At 42.2% G+C, this 15,745-nt stretch overlaps 1 long non-coding RNA gene across 1 annotated transcript in view; it reads right to left on the minus strand.

The window, feature by feature from the left end:
• Nucleotides 1-3,554: 3,554 nt before the first annotated feature.
• Nucleotides 3,555-15,745, minus strand: part of LOC130542956 (uncharacterized) — a 137,135-nt gene continuing 124,944 nt past the window's right edge. Inside the window, exons 3-4 of the long non-coding RNA XR_008957891.1 lie at nt 4,449-4,490; nt 3,555-3,870 (exon numbers count right to left, since the gene is read on the minus strand). This is a non-coding gene — a long non-coding RNA (uncharacterized LOC130542956). The remainder of the gene's footprint in view (nt 3,871-4,448; nt 4,491-15,745) is intronic.

The raw sequence follows: 15,745 nt of genomic DNA on the forward strand, positions 1-15,745 counted from the left end.
CAGAGAAAGAGGGCAACACGCCGGGTGGAGTACGTGCGAAGGCACAGAGGTGTAAGAGTGGAGCAGCGAGTGCTGTTTGCCCCGTGGGGCTGGAAGGGCGCAGAGAAGACTTGAGCGTGAAGCAGGTATGCACGGATGTCTCGGCTGGCGTGCAAACCTGAGCCAGCAGGACTAGCAGCCACCAGGGATTTCTGAGAAGTGCAGCAGCTTGATTGATGTCAAGGGGAAGGAAGACAACTCTGCTGCCTGTGGCAAGATGAGGCAGCGAGGTGAGGAAGACCAGCGACGTTCATAATCACTAACGTTTTATTGAGCGCTAACTCTCCAAGCACATGCTAAGTATTTTGCCTGCTCCTACTGAAGAGGCAGGTCCTATGATCTTCCCCGCACCACAGCGGGGTAACAACAGCAGGCATACAGTAAGCGCAAAGGGAGGTTTGCCTCAAGTCCGCTCTCACTGCAGAGCCTGAGTGCTTTGCCAGGGTAACCGTGACCCTCAGTGCTGTCGATGTGACAGAAGTCCAGCCCGGGGGACATGGAGGGACTGCAGGAGGGCACGCGCAATGGAGGGAGGGCACTGGATGGATGTCGGGGGGGGGCTGGGGGGGATCAAAAGAAGAATCAGGACCATGGCTTGAAGGAGTATGAGACTCGAAAAATCCCGGAATGATAAACTCTGCTTAGACCCATGGAGTTCTGAGTGGCTAAAAGGAGAAATGACTGAGTCCACAAACGACCCCTCAGAGCTAGGGCGGGGGAGTAAGGAGAAACGGGCACAGGGCAGCAAGTTCCAACATTCATATTTGTTGACTCTGGGCACCAGAAGTCAACAAAGTCAGCCTGTGAACAAACCAGCACCAAAAAGCAAGTGGCTGCCTGGGTGAACTTGAATGCACTGATTTGGAAGAAAAATTCAACTTGATTGACTGGCCTGCATTATACTGATAGCAGTAAATCCCTTTGGCCAAACAGAACTTGATTCAACCTTAAAGGTATGCCATGTGTTATCTCTTTGCATACCAAAATATTCATATATCTTGGGAAAGTAGAAAAAATTATGTTTTTCCTTTCAAGGACTGGAATGTAAAATACCCACCAAGTCCTCCTGGACGGCGCCTGGGTGAACGTATTCCTTGTTATTTCATTTAAGCTGCTAAATATCTATTAGAGTCAAATTATGGGCTCTTTGCATGTGGCGTTTCCACTTGTAGCTTCCTGAGCGCTGAAATTGAGCCCTCCGTTTTGTAAGGCACATCAGCCTCATGTGATTGCTTAGCAAGGGGCCAGTGGCCCCTGCAAGAGACTGTCCCCTTGATGTCCTAAAGAGGGATTCGCCGAACCAAAAATGTAGCCCAGATCTTGGATGGACATAATGACAGACCAAAGCCATCCACTGACATTAGACTTTCTTTGGAAAACCTCAAGATACTGGCAGTTAAAACGATCTAAGCATGTCCCTCTGGGACCTTCACTCTCACAAAGGGACGGTTCTCTCCGGAAGGGACCTACCTACTTTATAAACCCAGGCTGACGCCTTTCTCTGAAAGCTCTTTCCACTCACCTGTAGTGTGTATTTCAAGTTTTTCAGGTGAGCCACCTTTGTCCTTTGCTGAGCAATGAATGGAAGTGGAGGGTGGGGTATAACTCAATCCCCCCCCCAAAAAAAACCCTCTTCCCTTCACTCAGCTGTATGAACTTTCTCCCCACACATAATGAAACACATGAACAAATGCAAGTAAGACGTTAAGATCAGCAGCTTTATCAAAGCACGAGCTGTCAGGTTACGGGGGAGAATATTTGCCAAATCAGAACACATAAACTTTTAGTATAGAAACCAGAATATGAATTAAGCTCATATCACTCAAAAAGAGCTGAATGCATCTGAAACCAAAGTACACTGTCAGCCACCTCCACTTGCTCCGGGCGCTGATGCCTTGATTAGCTATGCAAGAAGCTACCTGCTATTTTAGAATTATATGAAGTCACCTCAGGGTATCTACAAGCTTCTCACGCACAAGATACTGACTTTTTCCCCTCCTTCTTCTTGGCTTAGAGCACAGTTGTTGCTACATCCAAGTCAGTGCTGTATCACGGATCGTTATTGCATAAGCTGTCATTAAGGCAGCAAACAATAATGGTTTGTTGCTAAAACCCCCCTCAGACTAAAAGACACCGAGCATTTTCTTTTTTCAGGTAGCCACTGTTCCCCTAAAAGATGAGGGAGCTGAATGCTTAATTTTCAAAGAGGATTTTTTTTTTAAATAATAGAGAACATTCCCTCCACCCTATTTTTTAAAAATAAATCACCTTCTCTCCTGAAATAGTAACTGAATTTATAGGAACAAAAGAAGAGCTCACATGATAGGTATCCAACCAGCGAAGCTGCCAGCGAACATAGCATTACAGGCACCACGCAGTTCGACATGTTTCTACCTGAGGTACAGAGATTCTGTTTTGATACTGCGCCGCTTAAAAACATTTTTAGGTGAAAATGTGATCGTGCAAGTGAGGGATTGACAACTCGGTCTTCAAAAGCCAAGGTGAACAAGGGCTTTTGTCCGCCTTCCTAAATAAATACATGAGCACAATTAACCTCTGACCTGCAATGCCCTGAATCTCCCAGCCCGGAGCTTCTCTCCTGAGAAGGGTGTTAACAATTCTGCCAAACCGAGCTGTGCCAAAGAGTGCTGAGCACTCACTAGAAGGTTTAGACCGAAACCACCTTAATCACTCACCTTTCATCTTGCCAGATTTCCAGAGTGTAACCAGTCAAACGGTTCTTAGACTTTTCAAGCTTAATCTTTCCCACAAAACTTCAGTATTTCATATTACAAAAGAAAAGCACGAGATTTCTGCTGCTGCTCAGTTAGCCCAGAGGCGTTTCCCAGCTCTCTGTCCTGGTCTCCTCATTAAAGGGGTGATCTGAATCTGAGCACCCACCTGCTGTAAACGCAGGCCCTAGTCCCTTCCAACTTAGACCCCCGTGCTTTCTCCGCACGGCCGTTTAGCACGTATGGCCTCGAAGTCCAATCTTCCTCGAGGCCCTCATAAAACTTCCCTTACTGCACATGCAATTATTAAGCATGCAATTTATATTTCCAGCTGCACAAATTTCTCATGCAAATCTCTTTGACCTGGAGTAACCGAACGCACCTTAGAAACATGAGTCTCCCGCTTACTCAACAGATCCTCAGTAAATGTCATCAACCACATCTCCTTCTCCCCAACTTCAAATCACCATTGGTTGCTTACACATATCTGAAACCAAGGCTAACTTCTCAGGGCCTATCATGGATGAACTGAGCCAGGCTTAGCTTTTGTGTCTGTGGCTTATGCCAGTCAAAAAGGCAACCATATCCCAGCGTTCCACTCCTGTGACATGAAGACTATCTGTGGCTGCTTCATGGTTCTGGCCTAGGCTGTCCTGATCCCATAAACTGCAAAAAAAAAAAGTGTGGGGGGGATCTGAAATAGTTATTGCTATGTATATATTTCAAAACGAAGCCAGACGCTCTAAAGCACAACTCTAAAATCAAACTCCCAATTGATTCATGAAAGTCTGGGCGAGAGGGAGGAGGAACCAGAGATTAATCCGCTCAGAAGTTGGTGAGTATCTCCAGGTGTGGCCTGGGGACCCGCAGGGGAAGCTGAGGGTCCCAGAGAGATTATAGCTATGACCCTTGACCTTCTATTCCCAGCTAGAGGATGATGAGTCCATTGGACCCCACCGGGAAAGGTGAGGACACATCTCTCATGCTAATTTGGAGGCAGAGAAGCCACCAGTGGAAGGTCCAGGAGTACTTCCTCTATTAATATTACCTCAGCTTCCGGAAACAATAGGTGACTGCGCTTGAAAGGTTCCCCTTGTCCCTGGAATCAAAGAGAACATTTTGCCATTGGCTAATTACTTATTTATTCATTCAACAAATATTTATTCACAGTATACTAAGTTCTTGGGTACATGCATCATTACACTGGAAACACACAAGAGCAGGAAACCCTGGCTAAATAAATGCCCAGTTTCCTTCTTTCTTCTCTCAGGGTAAATACATTCCAATTGAAAACAAGGAACTGACAAGCGATCCTTTGAGGAAGGCCTTTAACTCAATTCAAGCTATAACATGAAGGGTGATGGGAGGCTCTGAAGTGTCGACTACTTGTTCAAATTACCTCATTTCTAAGTGGATACTGATAACCAGAGTTAAGGCAGGACAGCCTTCCGTATGTGAGAAGTAAAGCTCCTTGTACTATCTGAAGTTTCCTTACAGGATTGCTTGACACAGAATATCATTAAATTAAAAAAAAAAAATCGTAACACATTTTTTTTTTCTCCTCAGCCTTCAGGTATAATTTGGCACATATAAATTATTTTTTCTTAATAATGTAAAGAGTGACATGATAGATTTGATAAGTAGCATTTTATTATAAAATCAACAGGTAATAATTACCTAGGTGACTCACGATGAGGTGTAGAGCTCTTCTTAGCCTATCTGAAAAGGAAGAAAAGTTCATTAAAGTTCAGGTGTACAGAACACAAATCTGAAAGCTCAGGTTTTAAAAATTGCCCAATTTCATGAAGCATACGTTCCCTTAAAATCTGACTCTCATCGGGACTTTGTGAATGCACAACTTAAATTAGTCATGTGAAGGGGAGCAGATTAGTTACAAGATGGGAACCCTGCCATCCTCCTCCGTTTACCACAGACCAACAGGGGTTGAGTTTCAAGTGTTTATTATTTCTGAAGATGAACTGTTACATAAACATGAATGTGAAATTCTCCAAGTGGACGCTGCCGAAGAACAATGACCCTCAGAAGGGTCACTAAGAAGTAAGCCCTAGGCCAGTCTCGCAGAGTCTCGTCCTTCCCCACGGCTGCCTCTCACATGAGATGTCACTTCCTTAGTGCAAACGAAGTGGGCGGATCTAAAGGCTGATAGGAATAAAGAAGGGTCACTAGGTAAACACAAGCTAGCAGAAGTCCTTTCTGAGATGGATTGAGTATCTTTAATCCTATATTCTGGCCTCCAATGATTTATGGCTCTTATTTTCTTTTCTCTCTTTCCTTGTAAAGCTTGCCAAAGTAGACTTTAACTCTGCCTTGAAGCAGGCAAACACAGAGTTCTATCTTCCTTGATGAATCGGATTCTTGCCAAGTGAAAGCTTTAATGACAAAATTATGCTCCAAGGAAGGGACAAGGTGATAGTCTAAATGACTGAAAGAAATACCCCCGAGTGTTCCTTCGACTGTTAAGAGTTTAGAAAAGTAAGAGCTAGGTCGTGATCCTCCCTCTACACCCCAGTTCGGTCCCCTACCCTGTCCCAACTCCAGCCCAGCTACAGTAACATAAAACAACGCAAAACAAACCCCCTGCGTATATGTTAAGACCGATTTGATTCATTTGGGGAAGGGCATTAGGAGCTCTGCCCCATCATCCGTTGGTTCTGTTTCACTTAAATGACAAGGAGCTGCCTGGCTGCATTCTCGAATCTTTCCCCTTCCTCAACCCTAAACCCTTTAGCCTTATGCCAAATGGTGAAGTAAGGAATATGTGCTTCTGTCACCTTGCCAGGGTCATTTGTGAGCTCTTCTCCATCCCCACCCACCCCCAGCCTTCCAGAGCTCCTTGCCACTCAGGCTTCCCCTCTTCGGATGCAGATAGGATAAACAAGTGCATTTGAAACTGCAAGAGACCTTCTTTTTCACGTTGGTCTCATGCCTACAATTGCAAGTGGAAACTTCCGAATTTCCCTCTTCCCCCCAGACCTTCACCCTGAGTTGCAGAGCTACATATGAAACAGTTTATTGGACATTTTCACAGGACTATCCAAATAATACCTTCCCTTATAGACGTACTTTTCCGTATTGATTAGTGGAGCATTTTTCCTTCCCGTGACCTAGAGCAAGAGCCATAAAGTTGCACTACACCCTATTTTTTCCTTTACCAACAAGTAATTTTCAATTTCTGTCTGTCCTGTCTTTTACTCAATCCATTAACAAGTATTTATGGAGTGCCTGCTCTGTGCCAGGGATTGTTCTAGGCTCTTGGGATCTATCAGCAAACAAAACGGGCAACGCTTCCGGCTCTACTGGAGTTTATGTTGGAGTCTGGGGAGACCAGGCCACTAATAAGAATGGTGATAATGATGATGGCAATGATGGTGATGATAAATACATAAGCTTAAACAGTGTCTTAGAAGATGAGAAGGGCCGCAGAAAAAGTCTTTTAGGTAGAACAGAGCTAAGAGGATTGGAAGCCTGTGCTGATGAGCAGTAGGCAGTGGGGGATAAAATGGCTCAAGAGAGCAAGTCAGCCTCATGGACATGATTCAAGCATGAGAGCATAATGGTATCTGTAGGAAGAGTGTTCCCAGCAGAGAGAATAGCCAGAGCACAGGTTCTACCCTGGGAATGTTCCAGATACTTCAGGGAACAGCAAGGAGGCCAGCATGGCTGAAGGAAGCGAGCAGTGGGAAGGTGTGCAAGAGGGGACCCCAGGGGGACCGAGGGCCAGATAGTGGTCGGTCTTCACCAGTGTAAGAACTTGGGGCTTCACCCTAAGAGCAATGGCAGGATACTGTAGGGTTTTACTTGTTTACTTATAATTATTCTGGCTACTGCATTGAAAACCGACTCAGAGGGACCAAGAATAGAAGCAAAAAGACCAATTAGGAGGTTATTACAATAATCTAATCCAAGTGAGAGATAATGATATCTTGAATCAAAGTGGTTTTAACAGAGGTTATAAGCAGTGACCAGATTCTACATAAATTTTGAAAGAAGGTCCAACAAGGTTTCTTTTTCCTTTTGGTCTTGTTCTTTTAGTTTGGAATACTTTTAGATTTACAGAAATGCCCCAAAAATATAGAGTTCCCAGTTATTCAATCAGCTTCCTCAACTTCTAAACAGCTATGTGATGTTTAAATCAGGAAATTAACATTATACAATAATAATATAATACCATTAACTGAATCACAAACTTTATTCCGCTCTCTCCAGTTTTCTCCCAATGTCCTTTTTCTGTCCCAGGATCTATTCCAGGATCCCGCATTGCATTTACTCAAATAAGTAAGGATCAACATTAGCATATACTGAAGAATTGATAGAACAAAGGTCGGGATTCAAGTCCTTGTGATCCAAATGAGTGTTTTTTCCACTGTACCATGCTGATAAATAAGGTAGACAATCTACTCTGAGTAGAAGAGAGGAAAATGCTCAGGTCAACTTTGCATGGAAAAAATCACTAGCCTCTGTGTTCTTGCCACCTGGAGGGACTCCTGGATTATTCTAGTATTATACTATCCTGAATTTCCATTTTGGCACTTTAAAATAAAACTTCCACTGAATCAGTAAAACCAGGTATTCATGCTATGTAGATAGATACCTGTGACTTTTGTCCCTAGGTCAGTGTTACACACTTGTTTGCTTTCAACATTTTCTCTTTAACCATCATTGCACTTTTAACTCCCTTGTATGAGGGGTTAAGAAGAAAGAAGCAATCAATGACACCAACATTCAGAGTTCCGTATATAGGGAGCAACAGAACTGGAACCCAATAAATGAGAACCTTTAAGTAATCAGTTTGATTTGGTTTGGTTTTGGTTCCCATGCCCTACTTTACAGAGAAAGAAAGGTCACTAGAAAACAAGTACATAGCAGAGACTTAACCTCTGCATCAAAAAGGCAGTACCTGGAGTAAATCCCAGCCTCTATGCATTTGGGGTTCAATTAGCTATATATTCTATATCTACATTTAGTTGGCTGCACAAAGAGATTCTTATCTTTAATCATGACCTAGGGGCACTGCAAGATAATCATTAAATGCATTCACTAAACTGTACTTACTAGGGCAGAAAATTGGAAAAACATACCTCAGAAAGATTTTTAAACAAAGGTTGAAATTTAAAAATGGTTTTCTAGTTAATCTCCAGTTAATTAAAAAATTTTTACTCTGTCACACCACTGCAGTTTGTAATGGAATAGAACATAAAATGAAAACCATTTGTCACTATAGGATTCATTTTAGCAAACATTCATTCAGTGCCAGGTATTTTGTTACCTACCAGCCGTGTATGGATATCAATACGAAATAGCCCTTCCATTTAGAACACGGTTAGCGAACTATAGTCCACAGTCCAAGCCTGTGTTTGCATGGGCCAGGAGCTAAGAATAGTTGTCAGATTTTTTTAATGGTTGGGGGGGAAAAAGTCAAAAGAAGAAAAATAGTTGTGACATGTAAAAATGACATGAAATTCAAATTTCTGTTTGCAAATAAAGTTTCATAGAAATCCAGCCACATTCATTGCTTTTATAATTTACCTGTGGATGCTTTCACACTAAGATGGCTGAATTGAGGACTTTACACGGAGCCCGTGTGCCTGCAAAGTCTTCTACAGAAAAAGGTTGCCAAACCCTGCTTAAGAAGCTCACCATCTCTGGGGGGATAGAGGTACACGTATATACTTGTTTTCAGAACATGATTAATGCTGTAACAGAGGTTTGATAACAGTGGGAAATTCCTTCTACTTGTAGAAGTCTGAATTTAATGAGTATATTTAATGAGAATAAAGGCAGTGAAGGTGACAAAAGGGCAAGGACATGGAGAATGGGAGCATAGCATAGGGACAGAAAATAACAAACCCATATTGTGTCTAGGAGAAGTTGTGTAAGAAGTGTAGAAGTGGGAGATGAGATTAAGAAAGTACCTGAAATCAGATTAGGATTTCCAATCCACTCAAAGATTAAGTGTCTCCTGTTGATGGTCATTAAAGATTGTAAAAACAGAAGTACTTGATCAGATCTGTGTTTTAGACAGATAACTCTAGCAGAAGGGTGGAGGCAGAAGAGGGGCTGGAAGAAGGAGAGAGTAGGGGCAGAGAAACCAGATAAGGGGTATTGCAACAACTCGGGTGAGAGATGATGATCTGACTCAAGACAATCTAGCATCACAGAGCAAGGTGGAGCCCAGGGGTGCAAAAGCATTTCAGACCAACTGAATTGGAGAGTGACTGGATTTGAAAAAAGAGGAAAGCATCAAGATGACATGATACTTGACTGAATTTTTTGAGCTGAGAAAAATCAATAAATGTCATGAACCAAAATAGAAAACCAAGAGGAAAAGAAGCTCTGATAGAAATGATTGGAGCTTTCCCACATCCCCTCTCAGTGAGAATAAGATAACAAGCTCTAATTTGGGTACATCAGGCTTGAGATGCCTGTGGACATCTGGGTAGAGCGGTACAGGAAGAGATCTTAATGACCTTGGAAGGTCAGCAGCATAGAGGCACTGGATGAATCCATGGAGTGGATAAGAGTATTCTAGTTAATTTTATTTTAGAATACCATAACCCAGTTGCCTTTTTCCTTGTTAAACTATAAAATAATCCTGCTTAATTGAATAGTCACTGCGTATCTTCACAGACTGCATTCACTACCCCCATTGGAAAGATTAAGCAACCACCCTGCTGCTACAGCCTATTCCAAGACATAAATATATTAGGTAAGAAACAAAGAAAGAAGAATATTAACTACATTCAAAAACATCTTTAAGTGATTTAATGTCTTCTGCTATAATACTACAATAAAGCAAAATTATAGTTATCTTAGTATTCAAACAATAACACCAACATCAAATATTAAACTGAGTTAAAAAAAATAAAATGAGTATATATGTAGGCCATGGAACCTAGAATTTGCTTTAACTGTGATGCTAAACATTCAGCAGACAGAAAGCAATAAAAAATACTTAGTTGTATTGCAAATCTATGCACAGATACTTATCGCATCCTACTGTTATTGGAAAGTGCATTGGAACTCCACTTGCCCAGGGCCAAGATGGTTGGGTATGAGGCATTCACAAGGTAAAACCACAAGGCAGAGGACTGGTAGGATTTGGTTTCCTTCTTCCATTGTATGATAATTGGGGGTATTTGAGAAACACAGCATTATGAAACGTGAAACATATTTTGATACTACTGGATTTTCTGGTCTTTAATCCAATAGCATATGTACCTTTTCAAGGGAAGGGTACTCTTGGATGCATTTCCTAAACTTATTTGACCACAAAGTAATTTTATTTCAAGTATCTAACAGAACTAGCCCACCATGGAACCCATATTAGGAAACAATCCACTAGTTATATCCAAGAGCTATACATCTCTCTGTAGGCAATTTCATCCACTGCCATCTTTCAATAACCATTTATTTGCCAATTATGAGCAAATTTATATCTCTAGTCAAGTTCTTTTTCTCTTGGGCTCCAGACAAGTGTCTCACAGGCATCACCATTTCAATGTTTTGCAAGCACTGAAAAAATCTATGTCAAAAAATGAAATCAACATTTCAATCTATGCTTTTCTCCACCAAATACACACACGCATACACACACTCACACTCACATTCACATATAGCCTTCTTTTGAGCACCCACAATCTCAGGAAATAGTAGTACCATTTGGCCAGTTGTTTAAACAAGAAATCTAGAAGAAGTCTTTTGAGTTATTTTCTCCATCACCACCAACACCCATTCCTAAAAACCTGAAATATCTCTGTGACACAGACAGAGGTTACATGGCACCGAAACACCCAAGATGTGTACATTCTATTTTATGTAACTTATACTTCAACAAATTTAAATATTTCAGTGTTTTGATACAGAATAATTCAAGTGCCTCTAAATAAGAGAAGATAGGCTGGTTACTGATTCTCAAATGTAAATCATTGCTGAAATAATCATTTTGATTAATGAACTGAATGAATCACCTAAAATTCTGCTGTTATGAATCAGTGATCTTCTCATGGTTGTAAGTGCCAATAAAACTTGAACAAGTCAGATCAGTACATGCCTAATAAAAAGTAAGCACACATGTAAACCTCAACACTGTTAGGTAAGATTAGCCAGACAAATATTTCATCTCCAAGGCAGAGCTAGGGTTTGCTCAAGGACCATAACATGGTGTCTCCCTTGCTGCCTTTCACCAGTTCAAGAAGAAAAGAACTAGGAATTACAGACAGAATTTCACCCCTACATCACATCTTACTATATATTTGGCAAAATACCCTGTGAATTATCTTAAGGCCGTAAAGAAAACACAGGACCTTTTTCTCACAAATTTATTTTTTTATCCACAACTTCAAACCTGAAATTGTCACACATACAGGGGGAAAAAATCTACAACATTTCAAAAGAACTTAATATTTTTCCTTCACTCTGAATTCCTCCAAACAAAGCCAAATATACTCAAGAACCCAAAAGGCAAAATGTAATTGTGACATTGGTTAAAAGGCGATAACAAAAAACCAAAATAATAATGGCTTAAACAAGCTATACGTTTATTTAGTTTCCTAATGTAGGAGTCCCAGTGGAAGCTTCCAGGGCAGGCATCATTGGGTACTCCAGAGTACTGAGAATCCAGGATTTTTCATCTACTGGCTTCTGCCAACTTCATCAGGCAGCTTCTCTCTCTTGGTCCAATGGCAGCTTTAACTCTTACCATCTGTGGTGGTTATTTTTTAAGTATCAATTTGACTGTGCCACCAGGTACCCAGATATTTTGGTCAAACATTATTCTGAGTATGTCTGGGAGGGGGGATTTGAAAAAGATTAATAGTTAAATCAGTAGATTGATAAAGCAGGCTGCCCTCCCTAATGTGAGTGGCCCTCATCCAATCCTCAAAGGCTTGAATAGAAAAAAAATGCTGCCCCAAATAAGAAAGAATTCCTCTCTCCCCGACAGTCTTTGGACCGGGCCACTGGTCTGCCCCTGCCTTCAGACTCGGACTCAGACTGGAACCTACACTCTTGGCTATCCTGGGTCTCAGGCCTTTAGACTCGAGCTGGGACTTCCCCAGCAGCATCCCCAGGCTCCGGCTTGCCAACTGCAGAACCTGACACATCTCCAACTCCACCATCCAATTACTTGCAATAAATCTCTCTCTCTTGACACACACACACACACACACACACACACACACACACACACACCATACACACATCCTTTGGGTTCTGTTTCTCTGGAGAACCTAACTAATACAGACTTTGATACTATGAATGGTTTTCGAGGAAAATTTTAAGGAAGAATTTTCTGAATTGTTTCTGGAGTTTCTGGAATGGACTGTCTAACTGATTAGAGTTAAAGACGCTAATTACTCTCTTTCTAGTAGTAAAGAGAGCACTGATAGTCCATGGATGGACCTGGCAATAGAGATACACAAAATATCTCCATCGGATACTTCTAATCAACTGTTATGAGATGCGAGGAGCTGGGTGACTGTGTAGAGGATACGTTTGAACATTTTGGAAAACTAACAAGTTTCATGAGATCGCCTCGTTGCTCCTAATGTCACAGGACAAAGTGATAAAATAAAAGGATGAGGTCTGGGATTCGAATCCTAGCTCAAGTGCTGCATAAATTGCTTGAGAGCTTCTGAGTGTGCCCTAGAGAGAACTTTATCTTCTGTAGCCACGGGGTGAAGGGGGCTGAAAATCAACTGCAGAATCTTATCCTGTGACTGGCCGAATTACAGTGCAAGTTGAACTCACAGCCTCATAGAGTGTATACTGTTAAATAAGGGTATCGGATGGGAGCCCAAAAGTGGAATGGGGATGTGTGAGTGGACCTTGATGAAGCTGGAGGCAAGCAGTCCCTAAATTCTGTTGAGTCTTCTTTGAGGGGATTAACCCTGTCTGAGGGGATGAACTCTACATTGCCTGAGGAAACTGTAATGGTCTCCCCGGAGGCAGATGTTGTAAAAGACAATCCTTGGGGCGCCTGGGTGGCTCAGTCATTAAGCCTCTGCCTTCGGCTCAGGGCGTGATCCCAGCGTTCTGGGATCGAGCCCCACATCAGGCTCCTCTGCTATGAGCCTGCTTCTTTCTCTCCCACTCCCCCTGCTTGTGTTCCCTCTCTCGCTGGCTGTCTCTCTCTCTGTCAAATAAATAAATAAAATCTTAAAAAAAAAAAAAAAAAAAAGACAATCCTGACTCTCCTCAGAACCCACCCTTACCACTCCTTTTTGTTTCTAGATTTATAACTGGACTCAGGTCACAGCAGGCCCCTAGAGGTGAGGTAAACAGTGTGACCCATGACGAGGTGCGCTATACTCCAAAAGAAATACTTGAGTTTTCTCATATACACAGATCGCAATCTGAGGGACACACATGGGAACAGATGCGGAGGGTGTGGGATAATTGTGGAGGTTGAGCCAAATTTATTGATACAGACTCACTAAGCTTAGATTCTGCAATTAACATTGCAGCTCAGGGAATTAGGAAGGGTTCTAACAGTTTGGCCGGTTGACTGAAAATGGACCAAGAAGTGGCCCACAGTAGTGATTCAGAAATGCCAGCTCTGCCTTGGCTTACTGTAAAGGAAGGGATTCAAAGACATGGGGAGACTGGAACGTCAGAGTGGATTTGTCATTCAAGGCCTACTCTCCCACACTGAAGAGCCTGGAAAGCATACTTTTTATCACAACTGTGAAAAATAAGTTTGTGAGGGGAGACCCAGCATCCTTAAAAAGCTCTGTGATCACTCTTTTCTGTAGGCCAGATGTCAGTAGGGACTAAGTCACCGAATTTGGGAAACCTAAATGCAGTGGAAGTAATTGGATCTCAGGCTGACAAGGCCAAATGGCAACATCCAACCTCCAGAGGCCAGCTGGGCGTGGTAACCGTAATGGACAGCAGAGTAAAAGCACCAATCAGAATGGTCTGACCTGAGCCTAACTATAGCATTGGCTGTTTGATCATTGCATTTCTGGAAGTGAAATGGATAGGAAGCCTACCAAATTCTTCCTTGATCTGTATACGCAGTAAAGTTCCCAGGTCAGGTGAACAAAGGTGTAATCTGAATCATAAAAACAGAGTCATGGCCTTTCGATCAGTTTCCAGACTGAACCAGTTACAGACCCAGAACCCCTTGAAGGACTTTGGTACACTGCCAAAAACTTACACTGTTAATTTTTCGTCCAGCCTTCTCTTAAGGGATCTGCAGCTTTTTATCAAGGTAACTGTGTTTTATGGAGAGTACTAGACACTGGCTCTGAACTGACACTAATTCTGAGGCCCAAAACATCACTGGGGCCTATCATCATAGAAGGGGCTTATGGAGATCAGAAAAATCAAGGAGTCTTAGCTCACGCTTATCTCATCGTGGGCGAGTGAGTCTCTGAACCCATCTTGTGGTTATTTCACCAGTTCTAGAATGCATAACCATAACAGATACACTTAACAACCGGCAGAATCCCCACAATGAATCTCCGAGTGGAGTGAGGGTATTTACGGTGGAAAAGGCCAAGTGGAGGCCAATACAGCTGCCTCTAAGAAATAGTCCCCAGGTAAATAAATAGTAAGCCAAAAGCAATACTTCATCCCTGGGGAGACTATAAGAGGTTGACAACACCATCAAGGACTTGAAAGATGCACGAGTCTGGTTTGTATCCCATACCCACTCACCTCACCTATGTGGCCTGTGCGGGAGACAGAAGGATACTGGGAAACGATAGTGGATGATCATGAGCTTAACCAGGTGGTGACTCCAACTGCAGCTACAGCACCAGGTATGGTTTCACTGCTTCCGTAAGTTAGCATGCTCTCTGGTACCTGGTATGTGCTATGGCTCTGACTACCATCCTTTTCCTCAATCCCTGGTAGTAAAGACCACCAGAAGCAGTCTACATTCAGCTGGCTGGGCCAACAAACTTCACTGCCCTACCTCCAGGGTATATCAGCTCTCCAGGCTTATGTCATAATTTAGTTCTTGGTGAGTGGCCTTTTCTGGCTTTTAGACAGTTACCTTCTAGCTGGGTCTTCACATGGTGGGGGAGAAAGGTAGCTAGAACTCCGGCCTCTTCTTATAAGGGCACTAATCTCATTCATGAGGGCTCCATCGTAATGACCTTATTACCTCCCAAAAACCCCACCTGCAGATATCATCACAAAGGGATTAGTTTCAGCATATGAATTTTGGGGGGAACACAAACATTCGCTCCATTGCACTGTTTTAAATAGTATCCTTTTCATTTCAATTTCTGATCGTTTGTTGCTATTTGATCATTGCATTTCTGGAAGTGAAACGGATAGGAAACCTACCAAATTATATATAGAAATAAAACTGATATTTATGTGTCAATCTTGTATCTTTTAACCTTGCTAAACTCACTCAGTTCTAGTAGCTTATTCACGGATTCATTGGATCTTCTACACAGAAAATCATATCATGTGTGAATAAAAACAGTATTACCTCTTCCTTTCTAATCAGAACACCTTTTATTATTTTTTATCTTAATTTGATTGCACTGCTGAGAATCTCCAATACAATTTTGGTTAGAAGACATAAGAGCACACATCTTTATGCCTTGTTCCCAATCGTAGGAGGAAAGCATTCCATCCTTCACCATTAAATATGTTAGCAGGCACCTGGGTGGCTCAGTCAGTTAAGTGTCTGCCTTCTGCTCAGGTCATGATCCCAGGGTCCTGGGATCGAGCCCTGTGTCAGGCTCCCTGCTCAGTGGGGAGCCTGCTTCTCCCTCTCCCTCTGCCCCCCAACTCATTCTCTCTCTTTCTTTCTCTCTCTCAAATAAATAAATAAAATCTTTTAAAAAAATAAAATAAAATAAAATATAATAAGATAAAATAAATATGATGTTAGCTGTAGGGGTTTTGTAGATGCTCTGGGGTTGAGAAAGTTCTCTTTTATTTTTAATTTGTTGAGAGTTTGTCATGAATGGGTGTTGGATTTTGTCAAA

This window comes from Ursus arctos, unplaced genomic scaffold (genome assembly GCF_023065955.2).
Source record: "Ursus arctos isolate Adak ecotype North America unplaced genomic scaffold, UrsArc2.0 scaffold_10, whole genome shotgun sequence".
Classification (NCBI taxonomy): Eukaryota; Metazoa; Chordata; class Mammalia; order Carnivora; family Ursidae; genus Ursus; species Ursus arctos.